General features: G+C 34.1%; 1 long non-coding RNA gene across 1 annotated transcript; it reads right to left on the minus strand.

Moving 5' to 3' along the window:
• Nucleotides 1–12,474: 12,474 nt before the first annotated feature.
• LOC126703379 (uncharacterized) lies at nucleotides 12,475–16,668 on the minus strand. Its single transcript, XR_007648039.1, has 2 exons — nucleotides 16,303–16,668; nucleotides 12,475–12,785 (listed from the first exon to the last, which is right to left on the minus strand). It is a non-coding gene; the product is annotated as an uncharacterized LOC126703379 (long non-coding RNA).
• Between the last annotated feature and the right edge of the window lie 3,710 nt (nucleotides 16,669–20,378).

A 20,378-nucleotide genomic window follows, 5' to 3' on the forward strand; every position in this document is an offset into this window, starting at 1 on the left:
AATTTGTTGTGAAAATATTATGAATTTAGCACTTTTAAAAAAAAAGAGCAATACACAAAAAAAATTCACAAGATTTTTCACAATAATTTAGTTGGTAAATTTTTACTAATTTTCATCTAGGTCCACCACTAACGTCACTTTTTTACTTACTATTATTAATCTGCCACATCAATATGTGTGAAAAGTTTTGTCAAATTTTTTGCGTCTATGGATATTCTCAAAAAAAAAAAAAAAAAAAATTCTAGGTGGTTCATATTAATTAGTAATTTTGCATCTAACAAGAGAATAGAATTTAAGAAATATTTAGATATTGTTTTTAAATGCTATTTTTAAATATATAAAAGGCCTCAATTTATTTTTCGTCTTAGGTCCCTCAATACATCACGCTACCTCTGCATATATGCAACAAAATCTCTCCCCTTTGGCAATAGAGAATTTTGACAATCGTTTGTATATGCTGTGGACATGTGGTTTACAACTTATTAATTTATTATTTAGTATTTACTCAAAAAAGATGTTTTATTATTGATATAAATTCAAATTCATTTTAATTGTTTGGTTTTATTATAAATAATTTTAGTATTATAAAAAAATTAGGGTACAAATTTAATTGAGTTAAAATTAGTTTATGAAATAATTTTTTTTTTCTTATAAATCTATGGGTTTGTTCTATTATCCCAACATCATGCTAAAACAACAATTGGTTTTTGGTATAGGTGGATATCTAACTCCAAATCTCTTGTTCAATGACAGAAGACTTTTCTAGTTATGTTAACTGGAACCCACTAAAACATTTAACAATCATGAATTTTATTTTTTGTGGCTATATTTAGCTTGGCCCCCCTAGAAAAAATTCATTGCTCTGCCACTAACTAAAACCCACATTTTTCTAATTTTTGATTGCATTAAGTGATCGGCATGCTCAATCTTATTTCCATAAGTGAAAAAAAAAGGTAAACATTTATCCTATTAGTGAAATATTTCCTTTTACCCGTAAAGAAAAAAATAAATCAATAAGAAAACTTGTTCCAAATTCAACCACATAGATCACAACTACTCATAAAGCTCTAACCATATTGTTGAGGAGATTCTCAGAATCATCAAAGAAAAAAAGAATTCTGCATCATTCCATTTGGAAATCTCTGAGCTATTAGAAAGGGAGCAAAATATGTGAACTCAAAAGGGTTGATCAGACTGGTGGTTGATGAGAGAGATATACGAAGTATTTTCATATGTTGGTGAACAAAGGAAGACTGAATATTTAAATCTTAAGGCTCAAATGGTAGATGATCAATGGATCGACTCAGTACAGGAAAGAACAAGGAATAGTGGATCATTTTAGTGGAATCTTATATCAATTCTCTATGGAACATATTTTGAGTCCACTTCAAGCAATAGACATGTAGTGCCTAGATACTAATCAATAGCAGAAGTACCATATGCCCTCTCAAATGACTGTTTTAAAGGCCTTTGGTCCAAATGGATTTTAAACATTCTTTTATCAGAAATATTGGAGAATTGCGATAAATGTGGTGAGGATATGCAGTCACAATGCAGTGCTGGTGTTAGCAAAAAATAAAGATACTGCAAGACAGTTTGACTCTTACACCTGCTTACTCTACTACTAAGGAGAGGAATCACAAACATCCTTTAAAAAAAAAAAAAAAAAAAAAGGAATCACAAGCAATCATTATCCTATCAAGGAACCACAAGGTGTGCAGACATCAGTTAGAAGCCATTCCTAGATCTTGAGAGACACAATCAGTCTGGCTAAAGTAGCACCATGAATGTATATGCATGTTTTTTGGTCTAAACTTCCATAACCGATTTGTCAATTTGTTGTATTTTCATGTGGCTGCATGGTTAGGTCAGATGTGGTGTCCTAATTTTCTGGCTTCTGTCTGGTTTTGCTTCCCTCGCTAATGAATTTTGGCATTGTCTCAAATAAAATAAAATGGAAATCTCACTTTCCATAAAACCTTTCAACCTTAAAGTCGAGTTGTTGAAAATTTGCAAAATTGCATTGCAAATTTTATTATCTAAGCAGTTGGATGTGAGATCTTCCGTAAAGTATAAAGACATATGCTAAATATAGTATAATTAACCTCACTTTGAATGAAATGTAAATAAATTCAAACTTCCACAAACAGAAAATTGCAAAGTGAAAATTGTGCTTACAATATGTCTAATTAACAATAACAGGTCACTAAAACAATTTCTTCCATTTGCACACCATTGTCTTCTTGTTCCCTTGAAGACAATGCTTGAGAAGCTACTTTACTGGAATTTCATTTGGATCCAGTCATGTATCTGATCAACTAATTGACAAATCTTTTTAAACAAGCTACAAACTACATTGAGTACTAAATTAGTTGTGTAGCATAGACAATGATAAACTTGTTGGTATGAATGACATGGTGCCCCTAGGATCAGGATTGGACATAAATTAACCATGAATAGCCAAAAGGGCGAAATGATTATTGCAACAAGTAGCTCTATAGCAATAATTCCAAAAACTAGACAAATGAACCTCAATCTAGGTAGGTTCTCAGTGTCTTGAGGTAGTAGTTTTATCCCTATATATGCAATGCCATGGATGATTGTAGCCATGATGAAAAACAAGATGATAGCAAAATGTGTATCAAGTGGCGAAACGCCCATAACTGGAAAGTGGAAACCAATTAAGGTAGTCAGAAATGAGGTGAGGAATAGAAGAAGCCCATGAAATGCTTCAAAGAAAACAAGTGCTTCATCACTGGCACATATCCTTGAGCTTTTACATCAATAAAAAAACCCACAAAATCAACTTTACTTCAAGAATAAAAAAAGGAAATCCCTTCAGCTTTATTAAGTTTCTCTCCCAAACCTACCACAATGAGTGCAATTCAATGCAAAGAGATGAACAAGCCACTATCAATATACCCTTACTATAAGAAATAATCTGAAAATTTGTCTTATCAAGAGATGAATAAGCCACTATCAAGATTATTTCATTCACCTTTACTATAAGAAATAATCTCTGACAATTTGTCTTATCAAGAATTCTAAAAATTCCGTCTATCATATGTGTGTATGCTTGGGCAGTGGTGAGTTTGTAATAACTGAAGTCATTCAATAAGCAATAGGTTTGATATAAGACTTCTTGTTCCTCATACATGCATTAATCTTGATGTTAAAATATAAACAACAACCAAGCCTTAGTCCCAAAACTTTGAAATCTACTAGGGATCCTCAACAGACTAATCAGAGTTGGCCACATATATTATTTTTTGTCATTCTAATCATACTCTGTCTCCTTTATTGATGTGTCATTTTTTACTACTTCTATTAATGTTATTTTAGAAATTTCTATAACTTTTTTCATTCACTCAACATGAACCAACTCAAACCAACTCATATCCTCATTGATGGATTAATCGATCTCCTTTGCACATGATCAATATTTATTAATTTAGTTCTAAAAATAATCCATTCAATATTGCCGGTTTGTATTTATTTTCAGAACTAATTTAATAAAATCCATGTCATAAGAAAAATCAAATGGATTATAAATAAAAAACTGAAAATATAGACTATAAATAAAAAAAATCTTAATATAGAAAGTTATATATGTGTGTTGTTTAGTTATTTGATATAAGAAAAATTTTATTTCAAATTATCATGCCTTAGTCCTCAAATTGTAGCACGCCTGCACTCATTTTATGAATATTGCTTTTTAATAGCCTTACATTTGATACTATAGAGTTTAATTGGTGTTATAACAATCTTATAACATTTTCCCTTTAACTTAATAGGTATCCAACGATCATACAATACTTCTGTATACTTTTCCACTTCTTTCTCCTTGCTCTAAGTGAGTGAAAAACTGTACCTGTCCTATATACAGCAACTGCCGCAGTATTGCGGGCAGGAAATTCTTGTCCAAAAGACATTATGAACAGAAAAAGGTTTTGAGGGAATGGAGTTTTGAGACAAAGATAACGGACGTATCATTAATGCACAGATTGCAAGCTATACCTTCTGCGCACCCGCACATTTCTTCAAAACTAGATCAACATTCAGTGGAAGTTGGCTTGTGTTGGCTTACGGTTGCAGAGTAATATGTAGTTACTAAAAAATTATACTAAAGTCTTTTATATTATAAAATATTAGTAGAACATTTTATTTTTGCAGCTTCTTTAAAAATATTGATAGATGCGTGACTTTATGGGGAAATTCTTGCTTCTAGAAAACCAACAAATTAAAATGCCTAGATACACATTTGTTTTCTAAAAAAAGAAAATGTTTATTTATTTATTTTTATTTTATTTTTACAATTTGACCAATTATTAGGATTAATAACACTTTTCCTCCTTAACAATGGTTTAGTTGTACTGTCCATCTACTCTTCAGAACTGAATAATGTTACCCATTAACTATTAGTAACAGGCGCTTTGGCCCCATCCTTTAAATTCTCCAAATACGTCATTAACTACTCTTTTAATACAACTAATTATTTCATTCCACATCTAATCATCATCTTCACCTATACTTGTCTTCTTAAGTCAATTTATCTTTGAACACAACTTGTTTCTCTCCCTTCAAACCCCATCACTGTCTAATCTCTCTCTCTCTCTCTTCCTTTGATTTCATTTAATTTTTATTTTTATTTAACTTTCTAATGCACATATCTAGTACCACCAACCTATATTGAGTGGTTATGTTCTCCCCTAATATCATCTTTCAACCTTTAAAACATCTACCATTAACTTTTCAAGTAAGGATTAAATTTATCTACTATAAATTAAACTAAATGTGGGAATCCCTCTTCTTAAACCAGGTGTTCATTAATGTTAAATCCTATGTTGCTCTAAAGTCTATAATAACATCTCTTAATGCATTTCTTACTCCATAACCTTGGCCCCCATTAGCTCTTTCAAAACTCCCACTATTTTTTCCGATATAACCATTCAGGCCTCATTCAATAATAATTATTTCTCAATTTGGTACCCCCTAAATCAATTCATTCATGGTTAATATCCTTCCAAAATTTGTCCAATTGATTCTTCTAACTTTTGTTTGAGAAGTCTTTGAGACTATGTCAATTGTCTCTTCTCCTAAAGCAAGTGTCATTAACAACATTCCATCCCTATCCTCCCAACCTCAACCACTTTTTTGTCAGGACATTTATCCATTTCTAATTCTATATTTTTCTGTATACCATAATCTATGTATTAAATTTTCAATTTATCTAAAATTTTCACCTATTCCCTTAATCTCCCAAAGACACACTAAGTTTATGACGTACCACAAACCCAATAAGGGGCCGAGAGAAAGTGAGGCCACTACATGCTCAACCTATATGTCTATCTGTCTATATAATTTATCAAATTATCTAACAAATATATATTGATCTACTTAATTTGAGACTTACCATAATAAAATAAAATGAAATTTAACCGTTATTCTAAAAAATTTGTCAGAACTATCATAGTCATAGGTCTAACCCCTTTAGGGTGTGTTTGGTTGGGGTGAAAATAGGGAGATGGAAAATAGGAAGAGGAAAATAGGGTGAAAAATGTTGTTTTCCACTGTTTGGTTGAGGAAAGAAAATAAGAGAAACAAAAAATAGGGAAGAAAATTTTTCCTCATAGGCCCTCTTTTTTATCCTCCCAAATTGGGAGGAAAATGAAGAGAGAAAAGTTATGAGAAATGCATTTTATACAAATACTTGGGAGGAAAATGAAGAGAGAAAAGTTATGAGAAATGCATTTTATACAAATACCTCTACTTTATTACACTCACCTACCCCTCTCACTTTTCCACTATTATATAACAAGATCATAATAGTCAATTTATAAAAACTACATTTTTCATTCTTCCCTTTTTCTCTCTAACCAAATAAAAAGGTTTTTCACCCTCCCACTTTTCCACCCCTCCAACCAAACACACACGAGAGAAAACCAAATCTTTTCTATCCTCCTACTTTTCCATCCTTTCACTAATTTTCTATTCTCCCATTTTTCCACTCCTCCAACCAAACAGACCATTAATGAAATAAAATATTTCCAACCGGCAAGTGGCAACCTCAACAATTATAAATCTCCCTACCCAAAAGAGGTTCCAACAAAGATAATCCATTCCTATTGAGTTACCCCTAAAAAAAAAAGCCATTTCCATTGAGTCCAAATTTCTCGACGATTTTAATGATATCAATATTCTATCAAATATCCGTGTTGCAACTGGCTTTAGTCCAATCCAGGATTTGCTTCAAACACCTAAAAGGAGAAGATAAAGGGGTGAGATAATAAGTAGAACCTATCAAAAACAACTCAATAGGTAGGACTTGTTAACATGGGGCATGGGGACTAGCCATTTTAGTAAAATCAAAATGTGACAATCTTCTACAATATTTTGCAAAAACAAGTCAGAGAACAAAGTGAAAATAAATTCAAACTTCCACAGGGAAAATTGCGTAAGTGAAAATTTTGCTTACTTTGTAGGTAGTTTACAATATCAGGCCACTAAATCCTGAATTACTGCCAGCTGCATCTCAAAATCTCCTTCCCTTGAACAAATTGCATCAGAAGCTCCTGATTGGAATATCTGTAAGAGCCGCCCATACATCCAACAAAGTAATCCAGAAATCTTGTTATACAAGATATGTACTGCCTTGAGTACCATATCAGTTGTTTTGTAAAGACCCTCATAAATTCCTCGGTACCAATGATGCAGTACCCCAAAGGTCAGGATTAGACATAAATCAAACATGAATAACCTAAGGGGAGAAATGATTAATGCAAGAAGTAGCTCAGCAGAAAAAATTCCAGAAACCAGATAAACAAGCCCGACGATGAAACGGTAGGCAGCATCTGCATCTTGCGGTTGTACTTTTATCAACAAATTTGCAATGATATAGACAATTGTAGCCACTATTAAAAGTGAGATGATACCAAGATGTGTTTCAAGTGGCGAGACACCCAAGAAATGAAAGAGTACACCAATTATGACAACCAGAATCGCATCGAAGAAGACAAGATCCACATCAAATGCTTCAAAGAAAACGCGTTCTTTATCACTAGCACATACACAAACAAAAAATCCATTAGCTTCAAAATCCACTTAACTTCTCCCCAAAAAAATAAGAGGGAAAAGGGAAATTCTTTTAGCTTCAAAGATTTCTAAGATGATCTTGTTATATGCATTAATTTGAAAATATTATGATTTAAGTTGAAGGTGTAAAACAGGTCAAGGAAATAAACGATTTGGAGGTGAAGAGTATTAAACAGATATAATATATAGAAAATTAATATTGAATTGACTTAATATGTAGAAAATAATATTAAACAGATTTTAAAATAAAAAATCTTACCATATAATATTAATAAATCTGGTTATTATTATTTTTTATTAATTTTCAAATATTAATAAAAAATCTTACCATATAATATATAATATTAAACAGATATAATATAGAAAATCTTACTAACCAGATAGGTTATATGGTAAGATTTTTTTAAAAAATAAAAAATAATAATAATAACCACATGTGGTAATTGAAATTTCAATATTAAAAAAAAAAAAGACATTAATGTTTACCCTAATAAATATCAAAGACCTAATCTGCTTAGCTAACCCTACTAAATAATCCCCAAACTATGCATATCCAGAAGCTAAAGCGTAACTTCAATGAGGCATACAAGCACATATATGTACATACATAAACATATTTATACAAAGAGTAATTCTACGGTACCCCCAAAAAAAAAGGGGGTTACGGTACCCACTAGTAGGTAACCTGTTACATCAGGTTACTTTTTTCTCACATTTGACGGTTTCATGCTCACATTGTGCAGTTCCAACATCACATGTGACAGTTCTTTTCTCACATTTGGTGGTTCCCTTACTTTTTTTTCTCACATTTGACGGTTTCATTCTCACATTGTGCGGTTCCAACATCACATATGACAATTCTTTTGTCACATTGGATGGTTCCCTTACTTTTTTCTCACACTTAACAGTTCTATCCTCACATTGTGCAGTTCCAATATCACATGTGACAGTTCTTTTCTAACATTTGGTGGTTCCCTTACTTTTTTCTCATATTTGACGGTTCCATCCTAACATTGTGTAGTTCCAACATCACATGTGATAGTTATTTTCTCACATTTAGTGGTTCCCTTACTTTTTTTTTCTCACATTTGACGGTTCCATTCTCATATTATGCAGTTCCAACATCACATGTGACAATTTTTTCTCACATTTGGTAGTTCCCTTATTTTCTTTTTCTCACATTTAACAGTTTCATCCTCACATTGTGCAGTTCCAACATCACATATGATAGTTCTTTTGTCACATTCGGTGGTTCTTTACTTTTCTCTCACACTTGACGGTTCCATCCTCATATTGTGCAATTCCAACATCACATGTGACAGTTCTTTTCTCACATTTGGTGGTTCCCTTACTTTTTTCTCACATTTGATGGTTCCATTCTCACATTGTGCAGTTCCAACGTCACATGTGATAGTTTTTCTCAGATTTAGTGGTTTCCTTACTTTTTTTTTCTCACATTTGACGGTTTCATCATCACATTGTGTGGTTTCAACATCACATATGACAGTTCTTTTGTCACATTGGGTGGTTCCCTTACTTTTTTCTCACACTTGACGGTTCCATCCTCACATTATGCAGTTCCAACATTACATATGACAGTTCTTTTCTCACATTTGGTGGTTCCCTTACTTTCTTTTTCTCACATTTGATGGTTCCATCCTCACATTGTGCAGTTCCAACATCACATATGACAGTTCTTTTGTCACATTTGGTGATTCCCTTACTTTTTTCTCACATTTGATGGTTCCATTCTCACATTGTGCAGTTCCAACATCATATGTGACAATTTTTTCTCACATTTGGTGGTTCCCTTACTTTCTTTTTCTCACATTTGATGGTTCCATCCTCACATTGTGCAGTTCCAACATCACATATGACAGTTCTTTTGTCACATTGGGTGGTTCCTTACTTTTTTCTCACACTTGATGGTTCCATCCTCACATTGTGTAGTTCCAACATTACATTTGACAATTTTTTTCTCACATTTGGTGGTTCTCTTACTTTTTTCTTACATTTAACAGTTCCATTCTCACATTGTGCAGTTTCAACATCACATGTGGCATTTTTTTTCTCATATTTGGTGGTTTTCTTACTTTTTTCTCACATTTGACGGTTCCATCCTCATAGTTGAGGTCATTTTCTTGATGTTTATATTTTTATTATTTATATATGATGGTGAACCAAAAATTAGACTATCTTCAATTCGTCCGTAGTGTCGTTCAAGACCAGAAAGGTCATCCAAGTGTAAGAAGGTTGTCCAGCATGGAGTCACCTGGACAACCGCCAAAAACTTAGAAACTTTCGGAGTAAATCTATATCCAAAAGCTTATGATTCAGACCGCGTTCTACTATTCTGAAGTAGGAGCAAAATTCTTATCCATCGCTCTAACTTCCCACTAAGTTCTGAACTTCTGATGGCAGTTGTAGAAATTAAGTCTGAACGTTCTAACTTCCATCCACATTGAGGAAGTTACTAAACAAGTAACCACTCTAAAGCTCACTATAAAAGGACTCAGCCATATGAAATCAAAGTAAGTTTTTCACCACTTATAGAGTTGGAATTCCTAATTTCAAGAGAGAAAACTAACTTAAGCATCGGAGGGTTCTTGGCCAGTTCACCACAGTCACCTTTGATCTTGTGCTTCTTTCTTTTCAAGCCTTCCAAGCAATCTCAAGCCCATTGAAACCCGAAGCATTCAGCCTACTGATTTTCTATGCATCATCAATATATACTATAAAACCGAAGATGTATAACCTTATGTTCTCTCTAATTGTTCTTATGCAACATCTGCAACTTAATCACAGTTGTGTGTTTATTGTGGTGTCTAAGGTTGGAAATAGGGTGACTATACAATTAGCAAGATATGCAAAAAAATCCAATACAAAGTTTGTTGACAATTTTAAATTTTCAGTAAACACTTGAATTGAAACTGCAGATCCAGTATGAATAGTCATCAATCGAGGCTACTACACTAGGTTTTATATTTTTTAGGCATTTTCATTAGATCCACGTGTGTGGAAGTGTCAAATGACTGTGTCCGACACGAGTATAACCACCCCAATTAAAGTGTTTATGCAATTTTGTTTCATAAAATTATTATTATATTTCGACCCATCTAAAACAAAATAAACATCCCAAAAAATTTCCACAATAACAAAAATTACCAATAGAAAAGCTAAAAACAATTAAGCATAATTGACCGATTTTATCAAAAACGAACAACCCAATCCTTTTAAAAAAAATTATGAAAATAATTTTGTCATTGAGAGTTTAGCATATCGACCACAATGATAAGTGTGAGCCTTATTTGAGTCAGCAGAGCCTCCACTAGCTAAGTCTGAGAGAGCCCTAATAGCAATGAAATGTTTTCGTTGTTGAAGACTTATCGGTGCCACAAAGCACTTCTCTCTCTCTCTCTCTCTCTCTCTCTCTCTCTCTCTCTCTCTCTCTCTCTCTCTCTCTCTCTCTCTCTCTCTCTCTCTCTCTCTCTCTCTCTCTCTCTCTCAGGGTTTATCAAAATTTATACAAACTCGCCATTCTAAAGCCATTTGGTATTTGTTCCTATAAAATATTAGAATGTGTAATTTGAACATAATTGGCTGTTAAAAGGTCAATTTTCATCTCTATACTTTGTTCGAATCAGCATGCTGGCAAGTCGATATATTTTTTGCCGAGCAACTCTAGTTCGAATCCTTCACACTTGCAATTTTTTTTTTTTAATTTTCAATTTTTGGTCCATAAGCTGAAAAGCCCACAAGAGCCTACGCCCAAGAAAAACCCTAGTTCATCCCAAATCTTCATTCCTTCAATGTCGATGATAACAGCCACTGATTTTCCTCTCTTTCTCTGCCCTGTTGTTCGAAGTCTCCACCATTTCTTGTCACTAAAATTTCAGTACGTCTCATCCTTATTCTTTAGTTTTCCATCTGAGGTTTTTGCCGTTTGGCTTTTGTATTGCTGAATTGTTATTAATCTTGTTTTGTTTTTGTTTTCCTTTTTGGTTTCGCAGGGCCAGGGATAGACACAGGTAGGGGCCCGGGCCCCTCTAGCCCAATTTTTTTTTCTTTTTTTAAGTAGGTTAATTTTCCAAAAAAAAAAAAAAGACTTGGGCCCCCTCCGAAATTGTAACCCAGCCGGCCAGCCCACATGTAAAAAAAAAAAAAAAAAAGGTTTAGTCCAAAAATGTAAACCTAACAGTCCAACCGAAGACTCCAGTCTCCGAAGTCCAAACAGAAAAACAAAAGGAAAAAAAGAAAAAAAGAAGAAAAGAAAACCTAAGGCTAAGGCAAGACAGAGAGAGTGAAGGGCTTTTCAAAAAAAAAAAAAAAAAAGACAGGTGTAACTTCTTTAATATTGGATACTTTTTCTAGTCCAAATTCACTATTGGCTTTTTGATTATTTGAACTGTTTTTGCCTTTATTTATTACAATCATCTCAAACTTGAACTATTTTTGCCCATACTTCAAGCACTACCATATTTTTCTTGATACACAATGTTAGGTCCTGTTGCTGCATGCAATGGGGTATTGCTATTTTTCCCTCTATACTAGTTTCTCTGCACCAGGTACTGTTGGATTTCTGCACTCTGCACTGGTTACTGTTGAATTTCTACACTAGATAGCTGCTGCCTGTAGTGTGTGGACTGCTGTTTTCTTAATGCAATTGCATCAATAGCACTCACTGAATAGGCTTGCTTGTGTATCTGATGGTGAAAGTGGTAATAAATACATGTGTACATAATATTATAGATTGCGTCATTTATTTCTTTTGAGCTGAATATTGGCAATTGTTGTATGTGTACAATTTTTTTGTGTGGATTATTTAATTAGTGTACTTGAAAATCTTAGGGTTTTCTTGGTTTTGGACGAGGGTTGTACTTATTGGATCATAAATGAATGTAGCCAATTGCTTTACTAGTTATATGCTTTGCCTTCAAGATCATATCTCCACTTCATGCAAGACCCGTTTGGAAAAATAGTACTTACTTTGGTATTTTGGATGTTAGAAACTTGAAAGAAAGCATTGATTTTTTCATTCACCAAGTAAAATTTGCACTGATATATTTCTCAGCTTAACAACATGTCTAGCCAATACTAAACTAACAATATCATTTCACATCACAGAAAATTATTCTCATATACACAAATATTCACTTCCACAAAAACGTATTGCAAAAAAATCTATACACATAGCTCTTAGTTCCCACTATTTTCTTTAAGTGCAGGCAAATGAAAGTTGGTGGACTCTTTTTATAAAGGATGTGGCAACCTGTGGTGAACATAGAGCCAAAACTCACAATAAATTCAAATGAAATGGCTTAAATGCCCCACTTATAACTCCAAAAAAAAAAAAAAAAAAAACCCTTAGTTTGGATAATAAAATGAAGTAAACAGTGTTTTATTATTGTGAACTCACATTACAAATATCACATGGCATATTGCAAAAGATAGTACACTAAAGTAAAAACAGAATTCACTAATTAAATACAATGCTTATTGTGCAATTTTTAAATAACTTGCAACTGTACAAAATAATTTGAATGTATTCAACATCATAAGTCCTACTGCCTATTCAATCTAACACGTCTTTCTGCCGTTTGAAATGGTTGAGCTGCAAATCACTTTATGTCTCAAGACGCTTGAAATGCATCCCTCATAAATCCTGAAGTGGCAAACTTTGCCAATTTGTCTGCCTATGCACAAGTCAGAACCAAGGCAAAATGAGAAATATTAACAAAAATAGTCAAAAGGTGGCACTAAGAAGCAGGCAAATATGTACAAATATTTATGTTCTTCGCGTACATTGGCCTTCACATAATGCTGTTAAAAGCTCCTTAAGGGAGACAGTAAATGCAGAATGCTAGTTAGAATAATCAAATACGTATTTATGTCTCCACTTACTACCTAAATGAAGTAATATACTAGCTAGCCGCAAGGTAAGAACTTCAATAAATAATCCTCGGCATTACCAGAACTTCACTTTCTTACAGCAAATTGTGGACAGGTGTTTTAATTTTAAAAAGGGTACCTAAGGTACTGTATCTAAGTTTTGCTCTTTTTATATATATGCATCTTAGCATCCTCAACAATCAAACAACATAAATTGATATCTAAAAACATGCAGGGCAACTCACATAAACAAGGGTAGTGCAACTCACAAAATTCCATCTCCCTTTCAATTAAAAATAAAATTCACTAAATTGCAGCAAGGAAGTGCCCAGCTGCTGGGGTTGCTTGTGTGGAAGGTCCAGAGAGAAGGAGCCAGGGAAGGAAAGTGTGAGCTTCTCTATAAACTTGAAACTGCTGAGAGAGAGACAGAAGAGTTGAAAAAACTGAGACGTGAAGATGCAAGAGCCACTGAGAAAGTTGTGAGAAGCAGAATAAGAGTGAATTAGAAGAAAAGCTAAAAGAAGCTGAAAATGTCATCAAAGAATTGAGACGCTTGAAGCCCAAGAGCATTCTTCTGAGCTATGGAAGCACAAATCTGCCTTCATTGAACTTGTGACAAACCAACGGCAACTTGAAGCTAGAATGGGTTGCGCACTTAGGAAAATTGAAGCTACAAAACAAGAACTTGGAGTAGTATTAGAGCAAAAGGAGGAGGCAGACTTGATGGTTCAAAAACTATCAATGGAGATGGTAAAAATGCATAAGGATTTGGAGCAAAAAGAAAAAATTCTGTCAGCAATGCTTAGGAAGAACAAGCTGGATACAAAAGAGAAACACTTGCTTTTAAAGGAGGTTAAACAATCAAAGGCTAAGAGAAAGCAAGCTGAAATAGAAACTGAAAGGTGGAGGGCAGTATCAGAGTCTAGACATGAGAGGCATTCATTAAGAAGTATGTTGACTAACCAAGTAACTTCAAAATTGGACTTTTACACAGGGGCAAGAGGGGTGCATCAGCATGCAACAGGATCATCATACAATGGAAAGACAAGATCACAGCCAACTGATCTTGTTCTTGAGTATGGGCATATTGGACTTAAAAAGGGCAGAAGGAAGCCAGAACTTTCTCCAATCTCTGACTGCTACTCACTGGAAGGAAATGAGGCATTGGGTAAGAACAAATTTCCCAATTTTTATTAGGATTTAACATATATGAACTCTTAGCTTTAACCAACATTATCAATAGCGAACTCTAATACACATGTGCGCACGCACACACATATTCTTGATTTTATTTTCCTTTATAAAATCCAGTCAAAATGCTTTAATTCCCGATTATGTATAAAATTCTAGATTCTTATTTTCTTAATACCTTCCCTTTTCTTGCTTTTTAAGCTATGACAGCTGATGTTAAGCAATTGGAAAGTTGGGTACTGTCAAAAGCTGAGAAGTATGCAACTTTAATTGAGCAAAGGCATCACTTAGAACTAGATGCTTTTGCAGGACAAATGAGAATCAAAGATGAGAAATTAGAAACATTTCGTTGGCAGTTGATGAGCATGGAACTAGAATCAAAGCGGCTGCATTCCCATATTGAGGGAATGAATGAGGATATGTCACAGCTCAGACATGATAATATGAAATTGGAAGCCTTGTTATTGGAGAGAGAAGAAGAATTAACTTCCTTAAAAGAGCAACTAGCATCACAATTGAAGGCCCTAAATTGCCAAAATACTAATTTAAATTGTTCTGTACATAGTCTAGTAATAGCCCATGAGGCCATTGGCTCTGAAGTTATCAATAAGAGAAAACAGAATGAGAAAGAGAAAGAAACAAGGACTCCAAATTCGGAGGATTTGTGTCAAGAGGAAGATGCTAAGAAAGAAGAAGGAAACTCATCCTTTAACCAGTCCAAGGATGTAGGTTTAATAGCCCATTCTCCTGAAAAAGAGTTAGAAGATGATAAGGAAATTGCCAATGAGGGTCCTGTAAAAGAGGGAAGAACAAGTCCAGTGGATATTGATGTTACTGAAAACCTGGCATCATCTAGTCAGCCCTTGAATAAGACAAACAATTCTCCTTGGAGGATGGATCTTCATGCTCTTCAAGTTTCTTATAAGATCAAAAGGCTGAAGTAGTAACTTCTAATGCTTGAGAGACTGACAGGGAAGCAAGAAAGCCTTGAAGATACAAAAAGCAATGATAATGGGCAAATTGGGATCAAGAGTTTCCTTTCATTGATGTCTTTGCTGAATAAACAAGTTGGCAGGTACTAGTCCTTTCAAGAGAAGGCAGATGACCTTTCCAAACGCATGGTAAGCTTGGATTAATTCAGTAAAGTTCAAAAAACTATGACAATAAAATTGACTTTTGGCAATTCAGTGTTCTCAACACTTAATAGTTGCAAAATTTCAACCATCTCTTTTAAATATCGGTGCTTCTGTTTGGCTTCAATTAGGGCCTAACACACTATATGACATTCTCATTGGCCTCTCTTTTGGCAGTTTAAAAATGTAGTCATTTACGTATGGTTTCTTATTTATATTTTTCAGCATGAGCATAATCTAACTGCGAGTGGTGGACATTCTAGTACAGCAAGACCAAAGGAAGAAACTAAAGCACTACAAAAATTCCTAGACGAAACATTTCAGCTGCAGAGACAGAAATGGGTGGAAATTCAATCCAAGATTGCTTCTGGATTTGTTGGGGTCACTGAAGAAATAAATAAGATTGCCAGCTTTGACATGAAACGCTTTGCTTATAGTGTCAGAACTCTCTTTCAGGAAGTTTAAAGGGGCCTTGAGGTTCGGATAGCTTGAATTATTGGAGATCTTGAGGGGACATTGACTTGTGAGAGGATGATACATTTAAGGAGGTAGTGAGGAGAGCTAAAATAAATTTAAAAAAAAAAAAATTTTAAGATGAGGCTTAATACATATTAGATAGTCTTGCAGTTTGTAAGTGTTTCTACTGATTTTTTTTGAGATTTTTTTTTTCTTTTTTTTTGAGAAACCAGTCTATGAGACAGAACGATGCTTTTATTAAAACATAAGAAAACTAATCAAATAGAGCAAGGGGGATAATGTCCCCAGGTAAGTCTTCAACCCAAACCTGACGTTCTAGTTCTAGCACAACCCAAGATTTCTTTGCCAAAGCATCGGCAACAGGCAATCAATGGTGGACTGTCAAGCCCTTCGGTGTAAAGATTAATTTGTCAAATATATAAGAACCGAAACTCAAACAAAACAATAATATCATAAACCCACAAAGTTTAGAGAAATAATATAAACCCATATCGGCGATAATCATATGTAAAGAGAGAACCTGAAGATTGTGGGTGGCACCGCCGATTTAGAATGGAAGAGAAGAAGTGCCGCCGAGTCATCCGGGAAGAGATGAAGCGCCGCCGAGTTGGATTGGATATGAGTGCGCCGCTGATTTGAATATGGATTGGAAGAATAAGCTAGAGAGTGGCGTTGACGAGTTGGATTGGATGAGAAGAAGCGCCTCCGATTTGAGGTTGTGGGTGCGTCGAGCTCCGAGGGTTTTGTGGGTGCGCCGCAGATGTGGTATCAACTGTCTGATTTGAGGGTTTTGTTTAGAGAGGCAAACAGAGCAATGAGCAAACGAAGTAGAGAGGTAGAGAAGCAAACGTGAGAAAGGAGAAAAGGCTGAAAAGCATGATGAATGTTTTAGTTTTTTGTTTATATATAAAACCTGCTTTCGGTAACCAAAAATCTTTAAAATTATATTAACGGTCGAGATTAAAATAATAATAAATTAACGGTTCAGATATAAGTGGGTACCGTACCCTCCTATTTTTTGAGGGGTATGGTAGAATGACCCTTATACAAAAACCATGTTCAATATGTGATAAAAAGCTTACAAAATTGAACCCTGATCGCTAAATTCAAAGCCGCATTTAAGTTGAAACTTTTAGAAAAAAAAAAAAAAAAATCAATTATTAAACAAGAATTAATCCATGTAACAATCAAATTTAGAAATAGATAGAAAAACGAAGGAATAGAGAGATAAAACCCAGAAGCCAAACCTTTCCCATGTTTGACGAAGATTTGCCCAAATTGATAAAACCCTGAAACTTGTAGAAAACAAAAGGCAATAAGTCAATTAATAAACAAAAATTGATCCAACCATCAAAAATAACGATCAAAATTGAAAAGAAAAAGAATAGAGATATTAAAGATTTCAATCAGATCGTTAACAATCCACTACTAAATAAAAATAGAATCAAGTAACAAACAAATTTAAACAAAGAAAGAGAGGACTTGAAAATGGCAGATAAGAGGGCATAGGAATAGTCATGGATAGGGACTTAGAGTTAAGGTTTTTTTATAGGAGACGAAGAAGAGGCGTTGTTCGAGCACTAATTTCTAAAATTCCTAACCTCTGCGGCTCGACGCATGCTGTTGTTTGATATCAATGGATTTTGGGGTTCTGATGCCCAAATAGGGGGTTTGGGTTTGGATCCCAACCTCTGAAATTCACGTTTCTTAACACAGATCGGCAACGGCAAACTTCCATTGCCACTGCCATCGGAGATCACAACGCTTTCTGTCCGCGTCCGAAGCTTTTTTTTTTTTTTTTGAGCTAAAACGGTAGAAGAAGCTGTCATTTTTAAAAAGGGCAAATTTGACGGCTGACCGAGAGTTGGAAAAAGGAAAGTAACTTTTTAACCTTAATTATTAAATAAAAAAAATTTTAAAATTAAAATTAAAAATTAAATAAGATAAAAACATGTGTAGTTAAGAATTAGGGTGGAGTTTGTGTTCAGTGGTTAGTGTCACTGCATATATTACGATGCAAATATATATCTAAAATTAGATATGTGTCCTTATCCTGACGGGTCCAGTGATCATTGGCCACTGAACACAAGCCAGATCTTAAGAATTAAATAACCGCTAACCTTAGGATGATCATATATAAATATATACAAGGTGTGGAGAAAATGATTAAAGTTCAAGTTTTCAAAAGGAAATTTCACATATATATACACTTATATTATGTTAAAGTAGAATTTATTTTAATATACAAGAAATTAAAGTTGATATTCTCAAAAAAAAAAAATTAAAGTTGATTTATTATAAAAAATAAAGCTTAAAGCTAAATTATTTATAAAAAACAATTTAGACAAATAGTAAAATGCCAAAAAAAAATTTTAATTTTGATAAAAGCACACGAAATATCTTTTCATATATTAATGATAAAAAAATTCAAAAGGCGAGGCCACGTGGGCCACTGTTCTAACTTCCAAACATACTTCCGTCGTCCCTGGCACCCAAACTAGGGTTAATTAAATGGTCACTTTCGGTAAGGATTTCGATTCGAGGAATATCTGTTGTCCTCATCAAAGGAAAAATGCATATATGATGAAGAAGAAAATGAAGTCATTAGACTAACCTTTCGTGATCAACCTCAGAATCGGAAATGGTCTGCGACTCCAACTCTCTGTGCTCCCATCCATTCTTTGGATTGAGATCACGATTGATAGCCAGGTTGGCTTGAGCTTTTCGGACAAGGTCTGATGGATGGTAAGGTCTGGTATTTGTTCTTCAACTCACAATCTCATAATAATGGTGTTCTTTGAGGGAGCCTTATTAGGGAATCAATGAGTAATGGTGTTCTTTGAGGGAACCTTTCTAGGGAATCAATGAGAAACTATTTGATAATGGTGTTCCCAGGGAACTTTGCTCTTACAATCTGATAACTTTTTGTTCTTTCAACTCACAATAATGGTGTTCCCAGGGAAATTTGTTCTTCAACTTAAAAGGTTGGTTTTGTCCATGGGGAGTATTTTGGATTTTAGCCCACGTTGGAGAATTATTATGGGGATATATGGGACAAGCAGTGGGAATAGTGTATACGGGGATATATGGGACAAGCGAGTATATAGTATTTGGATTTTAGTTCCAAGCGCGGCTTTGGTGTATGGGGACAACCGGACAAGTAGTCAAATGGTATTCCCATTTTGGTTCCACGTTCCTTTAGTCGATTTCGCTTTGGATTTTAGTTCCGGCTTTAGTGTATATGGGGACAAGTAGTCAAATAGTACTCACATTTTGGTTCCACGTTCCTTTGGTCGATTTTGCTTTCCAGGTTTACTTACTGCTGTCAATAATTGATTTTACATTGGAGAGAGATTGCTCCTTATAAACATATCTTCATGTGCTTTCTCTGGCGATATGGGATTCTAAGATTACTTCTTCTTTTGATCCTTCACACATTGTGTTAAAAATTTGGTGGTACTTAACGTGGACGAATATAAATTGTAGGGGATTTAACTTAATTCAAGATAGTCACTCTCTATAGAAAAAGAGGGATATATACTAAGCAATTGGTTTATTCTAATTACAATTATGTATTAAAGGAGACTAACTCTAATCTCATTGCCTCACATGACTCAAAATAATTGGCTTGTTAATTTAACATGTGCTTTACGAATGAAGTCATGTATTAAATGAACTACATGTACTCAAATCCTAACTAACTCATCTTAATCTCAACTAACTAACTAACTAACTAAAGGAATTACAACAACTATGAGGAGATTACAAAGTATATGACATAATTTGGGATTCCTATTACAACGCTTTATTAATAATGGTAACAATTGCTTGATCTTGAACAGATGATTGAATTGTTTGATTTTGTTTTAATTTTGCACAATTCCTCATCCTAATCTCTAGTTTGAGGTTATGATGCTATTGTCATTTTTCTAAGGCTTTGTTGATTGAAATTTCCATTTATAGAACCCTAGATCGGATTAATTATGTTGCAACAAATTATACACCTTATTTGATCCAATCCATGAGGCCTAGAAATTGGAGCAACATAACCAAACTCCTGAAAAAGTGATGTTTTTAAATAGAATTTTGGGTCATACTTATTTCTGGTATCAAGGTTGTTGCAACTTATTGTAAAATCCTTAAGCTATCTTCTTATTTGCACTTTGCATGTTTGAAACCACTCTTGTTTATAATTTGAATAAGAATGATATTTTGTGATGCCCTAATTTGATTGATTGTGTGCTATGTGTGGGTGTATGATGAGTCCCACATCGGGTATATACTGGGTTGAACTGAGCTTTATTAACAACTGTAAAGAATCTCAATTGTGGCGAGTCCTTTTGAGGTATGACACAAATGTGGTTATAATTTGAATAAGAATGATATTTTGTGATGCCCTAATTTGATTGATTGTGTGCTATGTGTGGGTGTATGATGAGTCCCACATCGGGTATATACTGGGTTGAACTGAGCTTTATTAACAACTGTAAAGAATCTCAATTGTGGCGAGTCCTTTTGAGGTATGACACAAATGTGGTTAGCGTTTTTCCTTAGGTCGTTACGTATGGTATCAGAGTCGACTCGGTATCCCTTGTA

This window comes from Quercus robur, chromosome 10, assembly GCF_932294415.1.
Source record: "Quercus robur chromosome 10, dhQueRobu3.1, whole genome shotgun sequence".
Classification (NCBI taxonomy): Eukaryota; Viridiplantae; Streptophyta; class Magnoliopsida; order Fagales; family Fagaceae; genus Quercus; species Quercus robur.